The 18,544-nt window shown below is 47.4% G+C and overlaps 1 long non-coding RNA gene across 3 annotated transcripts in view; it reads right to left on the bottom strand.

The window, feature by feature from the left end:
- LOC137203743 (uncharacterized) overlaps window positions 1–18,544 on the bottom strand; it is a 190,122-nt gene that overhangs the window by 60,835 nt on the left and 110,743 nt on the right. Inside the window, exon 3 of one of the 3 annotated variants that reach the window (XR_010933284.1) lies at window positions 2,308–2,396. The exons of the other annotated variants lie outside the window; for them this stretch is intronic. This is a non-coding gene — a long non-coding RNA (uncharacterized lncRNA). Of the gene's footprint in view, window positions 1–2,307; window positions 2,397–18,544 lie in introns of those variants that run through there. 3 annotated transcript variants of the gene reach the window in all.

The raw sequence follows: 18,544 nt of genomic DNA, 5'->3' as shown, positions 1-18,544 counted from the left end.
AAAGGCTCAGCCTGCCATGCTGGAACCACACTAGGGCCTGAAGCAATGCTGCAGTGTTGCGGCCAGCTCACAAGAAAGCGAGTTGAAGAAAGGAGCTCAGGGGCACTGTAATTCACAAACCTGCAGAGTTATAAATGACAGCTATCGTCCAAAAATCTATTGAAGTAAGGCTGCCAAGAGGACTTGAAAGCGGGGCAGAATTGCAGGAAACCGATTTCAGGAGGTAGACTGGAATTGCATGTAAAGCATAGGAAAAGAGGAAGAACGTCCACAATGATGCACTTGGCCAAAAAGGGCGTATGCATTTTTTCCTGAATATATTCAGGAAAAAACGCATACGCCCTTTTGGGCCAACCAAGCAAGCTTGCAAAGGAAATCTGCACTACAATGAAGTCTCACTGCCCCCCGGTCAATAGGGCCATCTGAAAAAAGTGTAAAATCCAGAAAGGCAGGACAGGCCATGGAGAATTGGGAGCCTTGTTATGCTGATGGGCGGGATGTAAATTGCCAACAGCCACTCTGGAGAAGTGTATGGTGTTTCCTGAAACATCTAAAAAACAAAGCAACAGAGCCTAGGGCACTTCCACTTACAGTTCTATAGCTTACGGAAATTAAAATCAAAAAGACACAGCCACCCCAAAGTTTGGGACGGCTCTGTTTACAAGAACCTCGTTTACAGTACAAGTTCAATATCACAGAAAGTGAAAAATGGATAAAGAAGTTGTGGTACTTACGTACAATGCAATATCACTCAGCAATGAAATGTATATCATCAGGCCCGTAGCAGCATAATGAGTGGATTCAGGTACGATGATTCTAAGTGAAATAAGTCACACAGAAAAAGAAACATCATAAGATATCACTACTACACGGAATGTAAACTTGGCTACACAGGAACTGAATTACAAAACAGAACAGGGTCTCAAATGTAGAAAACCAACTTATGCTTGCTTAAGGGGAAAGGTGAGTTGGGGTGCTGCATAAAACCAGAGATTGAAATTAGCACAGATACCGTTCCATAAGCCAAATATGTAATAGACAAGAGCTACTCCTTGCTCAACGAAGTGGACTCTACACTCCATTTTAAACGCCTAAGAATATACCTGACTAGTAAGAATCTTAAAACCTATGGATTTCTATGTCTCCAAAAGAGAATCAAGCGTGTGTACAGTGGCATAAACGCAGCAGTGATAGGATTGGTGAGGTTCGGTGAGCAAATGCAGACCCTTTGAGGTCATATTGCATGGTACCCATTCCATGGGTCTCAACTCTCCAGGTTTAAGGGATTCTTCCTTCAGCTAAAACATGCATGTGGAACCCAGAGTATGATCCACCGTGTGATCGGGAAACGTGTTCAAATGTGTCTCAGTTTTCGTCCCCTGGTACTCGGGTGCAACATTCCAGAGGCTTTACTAACACTCTCCCCACTTGGAGAGTCAGTGGCTTTAACCTCCTGTTTGGCCAAGTTTGCAATTTCTGCGGAAAATGAACAGGAATAGGGAGAACCAATGAGTGACTAGCTGGAGGTGTCTGGACGGGCAAATTTAACTCTCATTTCCCACCAGGAAGAGGAATTAACCAAAGGCTCAGCGTGCCATGCTGGAACCACACTAGGGCCTGAAGCAATGCTGCGGTGTTGCGGCCAGCTCACAAGAAAGCGAGTTGAAGAAAGGAGCTCAGGGGCACTCTAATTCACAAACCTGCAGAGTTATAAATGACAGGTATCGTCCAAAAATATATTGAAGTAAGTCTGCCAAGAGGACTTGAAAGCGGGGCAGAATTGCAGGAAACCAATTTCAGGAGGTAGACTGGGATTGCATGCAAAGCATAGGAAAAGAGGCAGAACGTCCACAATGATGCACTTGGCCAAAAAGGGCGTATGCGTTTTTTCCTGAATATATTCAGGAAAAAACGCACACGCACTTTTGGGCCAACCAAGCAAGCTTGCAAATGAAATCAGCACTACAATGAAGTCTCACTGCCCCCCGGTCAATAGGGCCATCTGAAAAAAGTGTAAAATCCAGAAAGGCAGGACAGGCCATGGAGAATTGGGAGCCTTGTTATGCTGATGTGCGGGATGTAAATTGCCAACAGCCACTCTGGAGAAGTGTATGGTGTTTCCTGAAACATCTAAAAAACAAAGCAACAGAGCCTAGGGCACTTCCACTTATGATCCTATAGCTTAGGGAAATTAAGATCAAAAAGACACAGCGACCCCAAAATTTCGGACGGCTCTGTTTACAAGAACCTCGTTTACGGTACAAGTTCAATATCACAGAAAGCGAAAAATAGATAAAGAAGTTGTGGTACTTACGTACAATGCAATATCACTCAGCAATGAAATCTATGTCATCAGGCCCATAGCAGCATAATGAGTGGATTCAGGTATGATGATTCTAAGTAAGATAAGTCACACAGAAAAAGAAACATCATAAGATATCCCTAATACACGGAAGGTAAACTTGGCTACAGAGGAATTGAATTACAAAACAGAACAGCGTCTCACATGTAGAAAACCAACATATGCTTGCTTAAGGGGAAAGGTGAGTTGGGGTGCTGCATAAAACCAGAGATTGAAATTAGCACAGATACCGTTCCATAAGCCAAATATGTAATAGACAAGAGCTACTCCTTGCTCAACGAAGTGGACTCTACACACCATATTAAACGCCTAATAATATACCTGACTAGTAAGAATCTTAAAACCTATGGATTTCTATGTCTCCGAAAGAGAATCAAGCATGTGTACAGCGGCATAAACGCAGCAGTGATAGGATTGGTGAGGTTCGGTGAGCAAATGCAGACCCCTTGAGGTCATATTGCATGGTACCCATTCCATGGGTCTCAACTCTCCAGGTTTAAGGGATTCTTCCTTCAGCTAAAACATGCATGTGGAACCCAGAGTATGATCCACCATGTGATCGGGAAACGTGTTGAAATGTGTCTCATTTTTCATCCCCTGGTACTCGGGTGCAACATTCCAGTCACTTTACTAAAACTCTCCCTACTTGGAGAGTCAGTGCCTTTAACCTCCTGTTTGGACCAGTTTGCCATTTCTGCGGAAAATGAACAGGAATAGGGAGAACCAATGAGAGACTAGCTAGAGGTGCCTGTTCGGGCAAATTTAACTCTCATTTCCCAACAGGAATAGGAATTAACCAAAGGCTCAGCGTGCCATGCCGGAACCACACTAGCGCCTGAAGCAATGCTGCGGTGTTGCGGCCAGCTCACAAGAAAGCGAGTTGAAGAAAGGAGCTCAGAGGCACTGTAATTCACAAAACTGCAGAGTTATAAATGACAGCTATCGTCCAAAAATATATTGAAGTAAGGCTGCCAAGAGGACTTGAAAGCGGGGCAGAATTGCAGGAAACCGATTTCAGGAGGTAGAATGGAATTGCATGTAAAGCATAGGAAAAGAGGCAGAACGTCCACAATGATGCACTTGGCCAAAAAGGGCGTATGCGTTTTTTCCTGAATATATTCAGGAAAAAACGCATACGCACTTTTGGGCCAACCAAGCAAGCTTGCAAAGGAAATCTGCACTACAATGAAGTCTCACTGCCCCCCGGTCAATAGGTCCATCTGAAAAAAGTGTAAAATCCAGAAAGGCAGGACAGGCCATGGAGAATTGGGAGCCTTGTTATGCTGATGGGCGGGATGTAAATTGCCAACAGCCACTCTGGAGAAGTGTATGGTGTTTCCTGAAACATCTAAAAAACAAAGCAACAGAGCCTAGGGCACTTCCACTTACAGTTCTATAGCTTAGGGAAATTAAAATCAAAAAGACACAGCCACCCCAAAGTTTGGGACGGCTCTGTTTACAAGAACCTCGTTTACAGTACAAGTTCAATATCACAGAAAGTGAAAAATGGATAAAGAAGTTGTGGTACTTACGTACAATGCAATATCACTCAGCAATGAAATCTATATCATCAGGACCGTAGCAGCATAATGAGTGGATTCAGGTACGATGATTCTAAGTGAAATAAGTCACACAGAAAAAGAAACATCATAAGATATCACTACTACACGGAATGTAAACTTGGCTACACAGGAACTGAATTACAAAACAGAACAGGGTCTCAAATGTAGAAAACCAACTTATGCTTGCTTAAGGGGAAAGGTGAGTTGGGGTGCTGTATAAAACCAGAGATTGAAATTAGCACAGATACCGTTCCATAAGCCAAATATGTAATAGACAAGAGCTACTCCTTGCTCAACGAAGTGGACTCTACACTCCATTTTCAACGCCTAAGAATATACCTGACTAGTAAGAATCTTAAAACCTATGGATTTCTATGTCTCCAAAAGAGAATCAAGCGTGTGTACAGTGGCATAAACGCAGCAGTGATAGAACTGGTGAGGTTCGATGAGCAAATGCAGACCCTTTGAAGTCATATTGCATGGTACCCATTCCATGGGTCTCAACTCTCCAGGTTTAAGGGATTCTTCCTTCAGCTAAAACATGCATGTGGATCCCAGAGTATGATCCACCGTGTGATCGGGAAACGTTTTCAAATGTGTCTCAGTTTTTGTCTCCTGGTACTCGGGAGCAACATTCCAGTCGCTTGACTAACACTCTCCCCACTTGGAGAGTCAGTGCCTTTAACCTCCTGTTTGGCCCAGTTTGCAATTTCTGTGGAAGATGAACAGGAATAGGGAGAACCAATGAGAGACTAGCTGGAGGTGTCTGGACGGGCAAATTTAACTCTCATTTCCCACCAGGAAGAGGAATTAACCAAAGGCTCAGCGTGCCATGTCAGAACGACACTAGGGCCTGAAGCAATGCTGCGGTGTTGCGGCCAGCTCACAAGAAAGCGAGTTGAAGAAAGGAGCTCAGAGGCACTGTAATTCACAAACCTGCAGAGTTATAAATGACAGCTATCGTCCAAAAATATATTGAAGTAAGGCGGCCAAGAGGACTTGAAAGCGGGGCAGAATTGCAGGAAACCGACTTCAGGAGGTAGACTGGAATTGCATGTAAAGCATAGGAAAAGAGGCAGAACGTCCACAATGATGCACTTGGCCAAAAAGGGCATATGCGTTTTTTCCTGAATATATTCAGGAAAAAACGCATACGCACTTTTTGGCCAACCAAGCAAGCTTGCAATGGAAATCTGCATTACAATGAAGTCTCACTGCCCCCCAGTCAAAAGGGCCATCTGAAAAAAGTGTAAAATCCAGAAAGGCAGGACAGGCCATGGAGAATTGGAGCCTTGTTATGCTGATGGGCGGGATTTAAATTGCCAACAGCCACTCTGGAGAAGTGTATGGTGTTTCCTGAAACATCTAAAAAACAAAGCAACAGAGCCTAGGGCACTTCCACTTACGGTTCTATAGCTTAGGGAAATTAAAATCAAAAAGACACAGCCACCCCAAAGTTTGGGACGGCTCTGTTTACAAGAACCTCGTTTACAGTACAAGTTCAATATCACAGAAAGTGAAAAATGGATAAAGAAGTTGTGGTACTTACGTACAATGCAATATCACTCAGCAATGAAATGTATATCATCAGGCCCATAGCAGCATAATGAGTGGATTCAGGTACGATGATTCTAAGTGAAATAAGTCACACAGAAAAAGAAACATCATAAGATATCACTACTACACGGAATGTAAACTTTCCTACACAGGAACTGAATTACAAAACAGAACAGGGTCTCAAATGTAGAAAACCAACTTATGCTTGCTTAAGGGGAAAGTTGAGTTGGGGTGCTGCATAAAACCAGAGATTGAAATTAGCACAGATACCGTTCCATAAGCCAAATATGTAATAGACAAGAGCTACTCCTTGCTCAACGAAGTGGACTCTACACCCCATATTAAACGCCTAAGAATATACCTGACTAGTAAGAATCTTAAAACCTATGGATTTCTATGTCTCCGAAAGAGAATCAAGCGTGTGTACAGCGGCATAAACGCAGCAGTGATAGGATTGGTGAGGTTCGGTGAGCAAATGCAGACCCTTTGAGGTCATATTGCATGGTACCTATTCCATGGGTCTCAACTCTCCAGGTTTAAGGGATTCTTCCTTCAGCTAAAACATGCATGTGGAACCCAGAGTATGATCCACCGTGTGATTGGGAAACGTGTTCAAATGTGTCTCAGGTTTCGTCCCCTGGTACTCGGGTGCAACATTCCAGACGCTTTACTAGCACTCTCCCCAACTGGAGAGTCAGGGCCTTTAACCTCCTGTTTGGCCCAGTTTGCAATTTCTGTGGAAGATGAACAGGAATAGGGAGAACCAATGAGAGACTAGCTGGAGGTGTCTGGACGGGCAAATTTAACTCTCATTTCCCACCAGGAAGAGGAATTAACCAAAGGCTCAGCGTGCCATGCCGGAACCACACTAGGGCCTGAAGCAATCCTGTGGTGTTGCGGCCAGCTCACAAGAAAGCGAGTTGAAGAAAGGAGCTCAGGGACACTGTAATTCACAAACCTGCAGAGTTAAAAATGACAGCTATCGTCCAAAAATATATTGAAGTAAGGCTGCCAAGAGGACTTGAAAGCGGGGCAGAATTGCAGGAAACCGGTTTCAGGAGGTAGACTGGAATTGCATGTAAAGCATAGGAAAAGAGGCAGAACGTCCACAATGATGCACTTGGCCAAAAAGGGCGTATGCGTTTTTTCCTGAATATATTCAGGAAAAAACGCATACGCCCTTTTTGGCCAACCAAGCAAGCTTGCAAAGGAAATCTGCACTACAATGAAGTCTCACTGCCCCCCGGTCAAAAGGGCCATCTGAAAAAAGTGTAAAATCCAGAAAGGCAGGACAGGCCATGGAGAATTGGGAGCCTTGTTATGCTGATGGGCGGGATGTAAATTGCCAACAGCCACTCTGGAGAAGTGTATGGTGTTTCCTGAAACATCTAAAAAACAAAGCAACAGAGCCTAGGGCACTTCCACTTATGGTCCTATAGCTTAGGGAAATTAAAATAAAAAAGACACAGCCACCCCAAAGTTTGGGACGGCTCTATTTACAAGAACCTCGTTTACGGTACAAGTTCAATAACACAGAAAGTGAAAAATGGATAAAGAATTTGTGGTACTTACGTACAATGCAATATCACTCAGCAATGAAATCTATATCATCAGGCCCGTAGCAGCATAATGAGTGGATTCAGGTACGATGATTCTAAGTGAAATAAGTCACACAGAAAAAGAAACATCATAAGATATCACTACTACACAGAATGTAAACTTGGCTACACAGAAACTGAATTACAAAACAGAACAGGGTCTCAAATGTAGAAAACCAACTTATGCTTGCTTAAGGGGAAAGGTGAGTTGGGGTGCTGCATAAAACCAGAGATTGAAATTAGCACAGATACCGTTCCATAAGCCAAATATGTAATAGACAAGAGCTACTCCTTGCTCAATGAAGTGGACTCTTCACCCCATATTAAGCGCCTAAGAATATACCTGACAAGTAAGAATCTTAAAACCTATGGATTTATAAGTCTCCGAAAGAGAATCAAGCGTGTGTACAGCGGCATAAATGCAGCAGTGATAGGATTGGTGAGGTTCGGTGAGCAAATGCAGACCCTTTGAAGTCATATTGCATGGTACCCATTCCATGGGTCTCAACTCTCCAGGTTTAAGGGATTCTTCCTTCAGCTAAAACATGCATGTGGAACCCAGAGTATGATCCACCGTGTGATCGGGAAACGTGTTCAAATGTGTCTCAGTTTTCGTCCCCTGGTACTCGGGTGCAACATTCCAGAGGCTTTACTAACACTCTCCCCACTTGGAGAGTCAGTGGCTTTAACCTCCTGTTTGGCCAAGTTTGCAATTTCTGCGGAAAATGAACAGGAATAGGGAGAACCAATGAGTGACTAGCTGGAGGTGTCTGGACGGGCAAATTTAACTCTCATTTCCCACCAGGAAGAGGAATTAACCAAAGGCTCAGTGTGCCATGCCGGAACCACACTAGGGCCTGAAGCAATGCTGCGGTGTTGCGGCCAGCTCACAAGAAAGCGAGTTGAAGAAAGGAGCTCAGGGGCACTGTCATTCACAAACCTGCAGAGTTATAAATGACAGCTATCATCCAAAAATATATTGAAGTAAGGCTGCCAAGAGGACTTGAAAGCGGGGCAGAATTGCAGGAAACCGATTTCAGGAGGTAGACTGGAATTGCATGTAAAGCATAGGAAAAGAGGCAGAACGTCCACAATGATGCACTTGGCCAAAAAGGGCGTATGCGTTTTTTCCTGAATATATTCAGGAAAAAACGCATACGCCCTTTTTGGCCAACCAAGCAAGCTTGCAAAGGAAATCTGCACTACAATGAAGTCTCACTGCCCCCCGGTCAAAAGGGCCATCTGAAAAAAGTGTAAAATCCAGAAAGGCAGGACAGGCCATGGAGAACTGGGAGCATTGTTATGCTGATGGGCGGGATGTAAATTGCCAACAGCCACTCTGGAGAAGTGTATGGTGTTTCCTGAAACATCTACAAAACAAAGCAACAGAGCCTAGGGCACTTCCACTTATGGTCCTATAGCTTAGGGAAATTAAAATCAAAAAGACATAGGCACCCCAAAGTTTGGGACGGCTGTGTTTACAAGAACCTCGTTTACAGTACAAGTTCAATATCACAGAAAGCGAAAAATGGATAAAGAAGTTGTGGTACTTACGTACAATGCAATATCACTCAGCAATGAAATCTATGTCATCAGGCCCGTAGCAGCATAATGAGTGGATTCAGGTACGATGATTCTAAGTGAAATAAGTCACACAGAAAAAGAAACATCATAAGATATCACTACTATACGGAATGTAAACTTGGCTACACAGGAACTGAATTACAAAACAGAACAGGGTCTCAAATGTAGAAAACCAACTTATGCTTGCTCAAGGGGAAAGGTGAGTTGGGGTGCTGCATAAAACCAGAGATTGAAATTAGCACAGATACCGTTCCATAAGCCAAATATGTAATAGACAAGAGCTACTCCTTGCTCAACGAAGTGGACTCTACACCCCATATTAAACGCCTAAGAATATACCTGACTAGTAAGAATCTTTAAACCTATGGATTTCTATGTCTCCGAAAGATAATCAAGCATGTGTACAGTGGCATAAACGCAGCAGTGATAGGATTGGTGAGGTTCGGTGAGCAAATGCAGACCCCTTGAGGTCATATTGCATGGTACCCATTCCATGGGTCTCAACTCTCCAGGTTTAAGGGATTCTTCCTTCAGCTAAAACATGCATGTGGAACCCAGAGTATGATCCACCGTGTGATCGGGAAACGTGTTCAAATGTGTCTCAGTTTTCGTCCCCTGGTACTCGGATGCAACATACCAGACGCTTTACTAAAACTCTCCCCACTTGGAGAGTCAGTGCCTTTAACCTCCTGCTTGGCCCAGTTTGCAATTTCTGCGGAAGATGAACAGGAATAAGGAGAAGCAATGGGAGACTATCTGTAGGTTTCTGGACGGGCAAATTTAACTCTCATTTCCCACCAGGAAGACGAATGAATCAAAGGTTCTACGTGCCGTGCTGGAACTAGATTAGGACCTGAAGAGATCCTGCGGTTTTGTGGCAGGCTCACAAGAAAGCGAGTTGAAGAATGGAGCTCAGGGGCACTGTAATTCACAAACCTGCAGAGTTATAAATGACAGCTATCATCCAAAATTATACTGAAGTTAGGCTGTGAAGAGGACTTGAATGTGGGGTAGAATTGCTGGAAACCGATTTCAGAAGGTACACGGGATTCGCTCTCAAAACATAGGAAAAGAGACAGAACTTGGAAAATAATGCACTTGGCAAAAAAGGGCATATGTGTTTTATCCAGAGCTCTCATAACTGAGGGGAGGAGATTCCCAGCAGGCTCCAACTGCCACCTAGGGCTCACGTTGCCAAGGCAACGTGAGCAAGCCAGGCAGGAGTTACCTCACAGCAGAGGTCCCACCTCACAGAAGGGTGAGAAACCCAGCCAACATCAGACTCTCACCAGAGGGCCCACATCACCAAGGGGATGGGAACCAGGCAGGAGTGTCTTCACACCAGTGGGGCCACATCATTGAAAGGTGAGGTACTCAGCACATGTGTCCTCAAACCAGAGGACCCACATCACCAAGGGCCTCGGAGTGAGGCAGGCAGGAGTAGCCTCACAACACTGGGCCCATAGAATAAAAAAGTGAGGAATCCAGCAGTTGGAACCTCCCAGCAGGCGGCCCAGAGCACCGAGGCTATGGGATCCAGGCCACAGTGAACTCACAGAAGAGGGCCCATGTCATGAAACTGAGCAACCCAGCCATTGGGACCTCAGAGCAGGAGGCCCACATCCCCATGGGGATGGAAATCTGGTAGGAGTGTCCTCGCACCACTGAGAACATATCAGAAAATTTTGGCCGACCAGCCGTTAGGGCCTGACGCCAGAGGACCCTCATCACCAAGGGAAGGAGGCTCCCAGCAGGCTCCAACTGCCACCAGAGGGCTGACGTCACCAAGGCGATGTGTGCCAACCAGGCACGAATGATCTCACAGCAGAGGGCCCACCTCAGAGAAGTGTGACGAACCCAGTCAGGATCAGACTCACACCAGAGGGCCCACATCACCAAATGGATTGGAACCAGGCAGGAGTATCCTCACATGAGTAGGGCCACATCATCTAAAGGTGAGGAACCCAGAACATGTGGCTTCAAACCATAGGACACCCATCACCAAGGGGCTGGGAGTGAGGCAGGCAGGAGGAGCCTCACAACAGAGGGCCCAAAAATAAGAAAGGTGAGGAATCCAGCAGTTGGAACCTCCCAGCAGGCGGCCCAGAGCACAGAGGCTAGGGGATCCAGGTCGGAGTGAACTAACACCAGACAGCCCACATCATGAAACTGTGAGCAACCCAGACATTGGGACCTCAGAGCAGAAGGCCCACATCCCCATGGTGATGGGAACATGACAGGAGTGTCCTGGCATCACTGGGCTCACATCAGAAAACGTGGGGTACTCAGAAGTTAGGGCCTGACTCTAGAGGGCACTCATCACCGAGGGGAGGAGGCTCCCAGCAGGCTCCAGCTGCCACCAGAGGGCCAACGTCGCCAAGGCGATGTGTGCCAGCCCGGCAGGGGTGACCTCACAGCAGAGGGCCCACCTCACAGAAGGGTGAGGAACACAGCCAGGATCAGACTCTCACCAGAGGGCCCACATCACCAAGGGGATGGGAACCAGGCAGGAGTGTCCGCACACCAGTGAGACAACATCATCGAAAGGTGAGGATCCCAGCACATGTAGCCTCAAACCAGAGGAACCACATCACCAAGGGGTTCGGAATGAGGCTGGCAGGACCGGCCTCACAACACAGGGTCCATAGAATATAAAAGTTGAGGAATCCAGCAGTTGGAACCTCCCAGCAAGCAGCCCAGAGCACCGAGGCTATGGGATCCAGGCCGCAGTGAACTCACAGCAGAGGGCCCACATCATGAACCTGTGAGCAGCCCAGCCGTTGGGACCTCAGAACAGAAGGCCCACATCCCCATTGGGATGGGAACCTGGCAGGAGTGGCTTTGCACCACTTAGCACATATCAGAAAATGTTAGGAGCCCAGCAGTTAGGGCCTGACGCCAGGGGGCCCTCATAACTGAGGGGAGGAGACTCCCAGCAGGTTCCAACTGCCAACAGAGGGCCCACGTCTACAAGGTGGCATGTGCCAGCCAGGCAGTAGTGACCTCACAGCAGAGGGCCTATCTCACAGAAGGGTGAGGAACCGAGGCAGGATGAGACTCTCACCAGGGGGCCCACAACACCAAGGGGATGAGAACCAGTCAGGACTGTCCTCCCACCAGTGGGGCCACATCATCGAAAGGTGAGGAACCCAGCACATGCGGCCTCATATCAGAGGACATACATCACAAAGGGGATGGGAGTGAGGCAGGTAGGAGTAGCCTAAAAACAGAGGGCCCAAAGAATAAAAAAGGTGAGGAATCCAGCATTTGGAACCTCCCAGCAGGCGGCCGAGAGCACAGAAGCTATGGGATGCAGGCAGGAGTGAACTAACACCAGAGAGCCCACATCATGAAACTGTGAGCAACCCAGGCGTTGGGACCTCAGAGCAGAAAGCCCACATCCCCATGTGGATGGGAACATAACAGGAGTGTCCTGGCATCACTGGGCTCACATCAGAAAACGTGGGGAGCCCAGCAGTTAGGGCCTGATGCTAGAGGGCCATCATCACCGAGAGCAGGAGGTTCTCAGCAGGTTCCATGTGCCAACAGAGGGCCCACGTCGCCAAGGTGATTTGTGCAAGTCAGGCAAGATTGACCTCACAGCAGAGGGCCTACCTCACAGAAGAGTGAGGAACCCAGCCAGGATAAGACTGTCACCAGAAGACCCACATCACCAAGGGGATGGGAACCAGGCAGGAGTGTCCTCACACCAGTGGGGTCACATCATTGAAAGTTGCGGAACCCAGCACATGTGGCCTCAAACCAGAGGACCCACATCACGAAGGGGTTGCGAGTGAGGCAGGCAGGAGGAGCATCACAACACAGGACCCATAGAATACAAAAGTTGAGGAATCGAGCAGTTGGAACCTCCCAGCAGGCGGCCCAGAGCACAGAGGCTATGGGATCCAGGCCACAGTGAACTAACACCAGAGAGCCCACATCATGAAATTGTGATCAACCTAGCCGTTTTAACCTCAGAGCAGAAGGACCACATCTCTATGGAGATGGGAACCTAAGAGGAGTGCCCGAGCATCACTGGGCTCACTAAGAAAAGTTGGGGAGCCCAGCAGTTAGGGCCTGACGTCAGGGGGCCCTCATCACAGAGGTGAGGAGGCTCCCAGCAGGGTCCAAGTGCCACCAGAGGGCTCATGTCAACAAGGCGAGGTGAGCAAGCCATGCAAGAGTTACCTGATCGTAGAGGGCCCACCTCACAGATGGGTGAGGAACCCAGCCAGGATCAGACTCTCACCTGAGGGCCCACATCAGCAAGGGGATGGGAACAAGTCAGGACTGTCTTCCCTCCAGTGGGGCCACATCATCGAAAGGTGCGGAACCCAGCACATGTGACCTCAAATCAGAGGACACATATCACAAAGGGAATGGGAGTGAGGCAGGCAGGAATAGCCTAAAAACAGAGGGCCCAAAGAATAAGAAAGGTGAGGAATCCAGCAGTTGGAACCTCCCAGCAGGCGGCCAAGAACACAGAAGCTATGGGATGCAGGCAGGAGTGAACTAACAGCAGAGAGCCCACATCATGAAACTGTGAGCAACCCAGGCGTTGGGACCTCAGAGCAGAAGGCCCATATCCCAATGGGGATGTGAACCTGGCTGGAGTGTCCTCGCACCACTGGGCGCACATCACAAAATGTGGGGAGCCCAGCAGTTAGGGCCTGACGCAAGAGGGCCCTCATCACCGGGGGGAGGAGATTCCCAGCACGCTCCAACTGCCACCACACGGCTGACTTCAGCAAGGCAATGTGTGCCAGCCATGCAGGAGTGACCTATCAGCAGAGGGTCTCCCTCACAGAAGGGTGAGGAACACAGCCAGGAACAGACTCTCACCAGGGGGTCCACATAACCACGTGGATGAGAACCAGGCAGGAGTGTCCTCACACTAGTGGGGCCACATCATCGAAAGGTGAGGAACCCATAAAGGTGGCCACAAACCAGAGGACCCACATCACCAAGGGGTTGAGAGTGAGGTAGGTGTCTGGACGGGCATATTTAACACTCATTTCCCACCAGGAAGAGGAATTAACCAAAGGCTCAGCATGCCCTGCCAGAAGCAGATTAGGGCCTGAAGCAGTCTTGCGGGTTTGCGGCCAGCTCACAAGAAAGCGAGTTGAAGAAAGGAGCTCAGGGGCCCTGTAATTCACAAACCTGCAGAGTTATAAATGACAGATAACGTCCAAAAATATATTGAAGTAAGGCTGCGAAGAGGACTTGAAAGCGGGGCAGAATTTCAGGAAACCGATTTCAGGAGGTAGACTGGATTTGCATTTGAAGCATAGGAAAAGAGGCAGAACATCGACAATGCTGCACTTGGCAAAAAAGGGCGTATGAGTTTGTTCCTGAATATATTCAGGAAAAGACACATATGCCCTTTTTGGCAAACCAAGCAAGCTTGCAATGGAAATCCGAACTACTATGAAGTGTTACTTCCCCCCGGTCTAAAGGGCCATCTGAAAAAAGTGTAAAATGCAGAAAGGCAAGACAGGCCATGGGGATAAAGGAGCCTTGTTATGCTGATGGGCGGGATGTAAATTGCCAACAGCCACTCTGGAGAAGTGTATGGTGTTTCCTGATACATCTGAAAAACAAAGCAACAGAGTCTAGGGCATTTCCACTTATGGTCCTATAGCTTAGGGAAATTAAAATCAAAAAGACACAGCCACCCCAAAATTTGGGACGGCTCTGTTTACAGGAACCTCTTCTACGGTACAAGTTAAGTATCCCAGAGAGCAAATAATTGATAAAGAAGTTGTGGTACTTAACGTACAACAGAATACCACTCAGCAATGAAATCTGTGTCACCAGGCCTGTACCAGCATAATGAGTGGATTGGGGCACGATGATTCTAAGTGAAATAAGTCACACAGAAAAAGAAACATCATAAGATATCACTAATGCACGGAATGTAAACTTGGCGACACATGAACTGAATTACAAAACAGAACAGGGCCTCAAGTTTAGAAAACCAACTTATGCTTGCTTAAGGGGAAAGGTGATTTGGGGTGCTGCATAAAACCAGAGACTGAAATTAGCACAGATACCATTCCATAAGCCAAATATGTAATAGACAGGACCTACCCCTTGCTCAACGAAATGGACTCAACAATGAGGTATCACCTCACACCTGTTAGAATGGGCATCATCTGAAAATCTACAAACAACAAATGCTGGAAAGGGTGTGGGGAAAAGGAAGCCTCTTCCACTATTGTTGGGCATATAAATTGATACAGTCACTATGGAGAACAATATGGAGTTTCTTAAGAAACTAATAATAGAATTACCATATGATACAGCAATCCCAGTACTGGACATATACCCAGACAAAACCAGAAATCAAAAAGAGACATTCACCGCAATGTTCATTGCATCACTATTTACAATATCGAGGTAATGGAAGCAACCTAAATGCCCACAGACAGACGAATGCATAAAGATGTGGTACATATATAAAATGGAATATTACTAAGCCATGAAAGGAATGAAATTGGGTCATTTGTAGAGACGTCGATGGATCTAGAGACTGTCATACAGAGTGAAGTAAGTCAGAAAGAGAAAAACAAATCTTGTATATTCATGCATATATGTGGAACCTAGAAAAACTGTACAGATTAACCGTTTTGCAAGGCATAAATAGAGCAACAGATGTAGACAACAATCGTATGGACAACAAGGGGGGAAAGCTCTTGGGGGGGTGGTGGTGGGAGGAGTTGAGAGATTGGGATTGGCATGTAAACATTTATATGTATAAAATAGATAACCAATAAGAACCTGCTGTATAAAAATATAAAATAAAATTCAAAATTAAAAAGAAATAAAATTTAAAAAATAAAACAGAAAAAACAATTATTCCCTTCACATACATGTATTTATATGAATAAATTATTTCCATGCTTATATCTGTAAATACAAAAAAGAGGAATAAAATCTACCTTGAACCAAAAACGAAAAAGAGAAAAAAAAAACAGAACCCACCAGTTACTCAGAGGAAAACCGTAGCAGGGCACTTGCTCCAGTTGTAAATAATTCTGAAGTTGGTCAGTGGTGGGGAATCGTCTCCCATTCAGCCAGCAGCCCCCACACAACAAGCGTCCTCATTGCAAAGCTGGGGCACCGTGCCGAGGCATCTGTGAGTGAACGTGAGCTGAGCCCCAGGCCAGTTGCTGCTGAACTGTTCCCACCCTTCCCAGGTAAAACACCTGAATATATACAAGGACTTGAAAGCCTAGAGGAAGGGCCATGGAGCCACACGAGTGACAGCATGCCAGCTGACTTGGTGCCTGCAGGCCAGCCAGGATGGTCCTGGCCCTGGGTGCTCTTCTGGAAGATTTCCATTTCCCTGCCTGAGATACCCGTCCTGTCCCTGCCCCCACTGCTTTTTTCCTTCCTCACCTCTGCCCAGGGAGAAATTCCAGCAGCAGGTATGGGTGACACATCCTCTTCTTTAACAGGTGGCAGCCTGGCAACTGCTGCAGAAAGTCCAGCAGAGCCCCACTCACACTGGGCCACCCACAAAGCCGTGGCCTCTCACTCCTTCCCACCAGCCCAGCCCCGAGACTGCTGACAGGGCAGAGAAAATGGCGTCAGGCACAGCTGCAGGGGCTCTTGTTGCCTGGAGTGGTATTTATATTGATCTCAACCCAGGCACACCTGGGGAGGGCTGGCCGGCACGGTAAGGCTGCCCAGGTCAGCCAATCATCACCCCTCAGGGGCTCACAGTTGCAGAAAATGGAACTTGCTGAACCGGCCAGGTCCAAGGAACAGGTGTGGGCTCCTGAGAGTCAGGATAGACAAGGGGCTGCAGCTTTGCTTGTTTTCTAATCATTTTATCTGGCCCATGAGTGGGAGACAACTTCAAGAAAACCCTCTCCTAATGAGAGGAACCCAGGAGTCAGGGAGAGGAGGGGTGGGTGGTGGTTGGAGACAGAGACCTGGTGTCCCGGGTGCAGTGGAAGTCTCTGGAAGACCAGGTGGAGGGAGGCCACACAGAGTGATGCCCAGGGTCACAGACCTGTCGGAGCTGCTGTTTGTTAGTTCAAGTCCTGCTCTGAGGTGCTCTGTGTCAGCTCTGAGCAACAGGTGAGATGGGGGTGCTCTTCAATGAGGGCTATGTGCACGGTTCTTGTGTGCCCAGCCCTGCCACGGTACCTGCAAGGGTAGCTCTGTATCCTGGGAGAGGCCTGACAACGAGAGCCCCGTGGGCTGGGTTGGGGGTGGGGTACCTGCCCAGGAGAGCTCCATATCCTGGGATTGGCCTGACCACGAGAGCCCCATGGGCTGCTGGGGACCTGGTAAAGGATGTCAGGACAGTCAGTGAAGCCACCGAGGATATACCTCCAGTTGCTCCATTTCCTACACCCTGCTGGTCATTCTACCAACCACCAGGACATGGTATTCTGTATTAGTCTTCAATGATGCCTTCTTTTGTATTCCATTAGTCCCAGAGTCACAAGAAATTTTGGCTTGTGAGTGGCAGGACTCAACATACAACTAAAACAATACTTCCGGGCCGTCTTGCCCCAAGGGTTCAAAAATTCCCACACCATCTTTGGGGAAAGCTTAGCTAAAGACCGAAAAGTTCTACCTCTGGAAAAGGAAACCCTCCTTCAATATGCAGACGACATTCTGATCACCAGCCCTACTAAGGAGGCCTCTGAACTACCAAGCCAATAAAGGATAGAAGTTGTCCAAGAAAAAGCTCAAATATCACAGACTGCGGTGACCTGCCTGGGCTTCATTCTCACAGAAGGTCGGAGAAGCCCATCCCAGGAAAGGGAAGAAACCATTTGCAGCCTTACCCCTTTCTAAAACTAGAAGACAGCTTAGGGGTTCCTGGGGAGGCCAGGGTTTGCTGCTTCTGGATCCCTAACTACAGTCTACTAGCTGGGCCTCTATATGAAACACTGAAGGGAAAAGATGATGATCCTTTTGAACAGAATCCAGAAGTGGCCTTTCAAGAATGGAAAGAGCAGTCAATTCAGACCCTTGCCCTGGAACTCCCTAATTGAGCTAAACCCTTTGACCTTTCCATTCCCGGTGAAAGGTGAGTCGCCATTGGAGAATTAGTGCAAAAACTGGGACCACTTGAAATGGAACAACACAAGAATGCCATCCAGGTAGGATAAACTACAGTCACCAAGGGGCTTGGCCCACTGCCACATCTGGCCAAGATACTGGCGGTATCTAAAAACCTGGAAATCAGCAGCCCAAAAGGCCACCTCCCTCCTAAGGGAAAAGGACCCCACGTGGTGATCCTAATCACCAACCATGCCCTGAAGTTGCAGGGTTCGCTCCGTGGGCACACCGACCTCGAGTGAGGAGGCCCTCCAACTCCAACATCCAGAGAGGTAACCGGGGGCAACAGGGCACCATGACGACTCGTGTGAACATCACTTGACCTGGAGTTTCTCTCATAAAAACAACAATAGTGTGTCCCGAAGGAGTAGACTACTGCTTGCAGGACTTACTGCACCCGGAGGGGAGCTAATAATCTTGGCGGGGGAAACGTATATCACACTGTCACCATAGAAAAGCCTACAGACACCGTGATGATGGTGGCCAATAAGACCGGCTGGACTCCTGTTTACTTCAAAAGGCTGTTGACTCAGTGGCCATCATGGTCCTTGATCACCACTGACCCTGGACTGTCTGGGAGTTGAGCGGGCAGGGCTCTGACACCTGGTGCTGTTTTTACATTAATTCAGGGGCCTAATTGAAGAAAGAGCAGACTACTGGTCAGAGCATCTAGGCTGGCAGAAACGGTCAGCCTAAGGTGGCCGAACAAATGTGGGGCGGGGTGAAACCGGCCCCCACAGCGTCTCTGCACATCTCTTTCCTGGGCCCTTAAAGGTCATTAGAATCTATAACACTTC

The sequence above is a fragment of the Pseudorca crassidens genome, chromosome 1 (genome assembly GCF_039906515.1).
Source record: "Pseudorca crassidens isolate mPseCra1 chromosome 1, mPseCra1.hap1, whole genome shotgun sequence".
Classification (NCBI taxonomy): domain Eukaryota; kingdom Metazoa; phylum Chordata; class Mammalia; order Artiodactyla; family Delphinidae; genus Pseudorca; species Pseudorca crassidens.
This window is presented reverse-complemented; position numbering and strand designations above follow the sequence as displayed.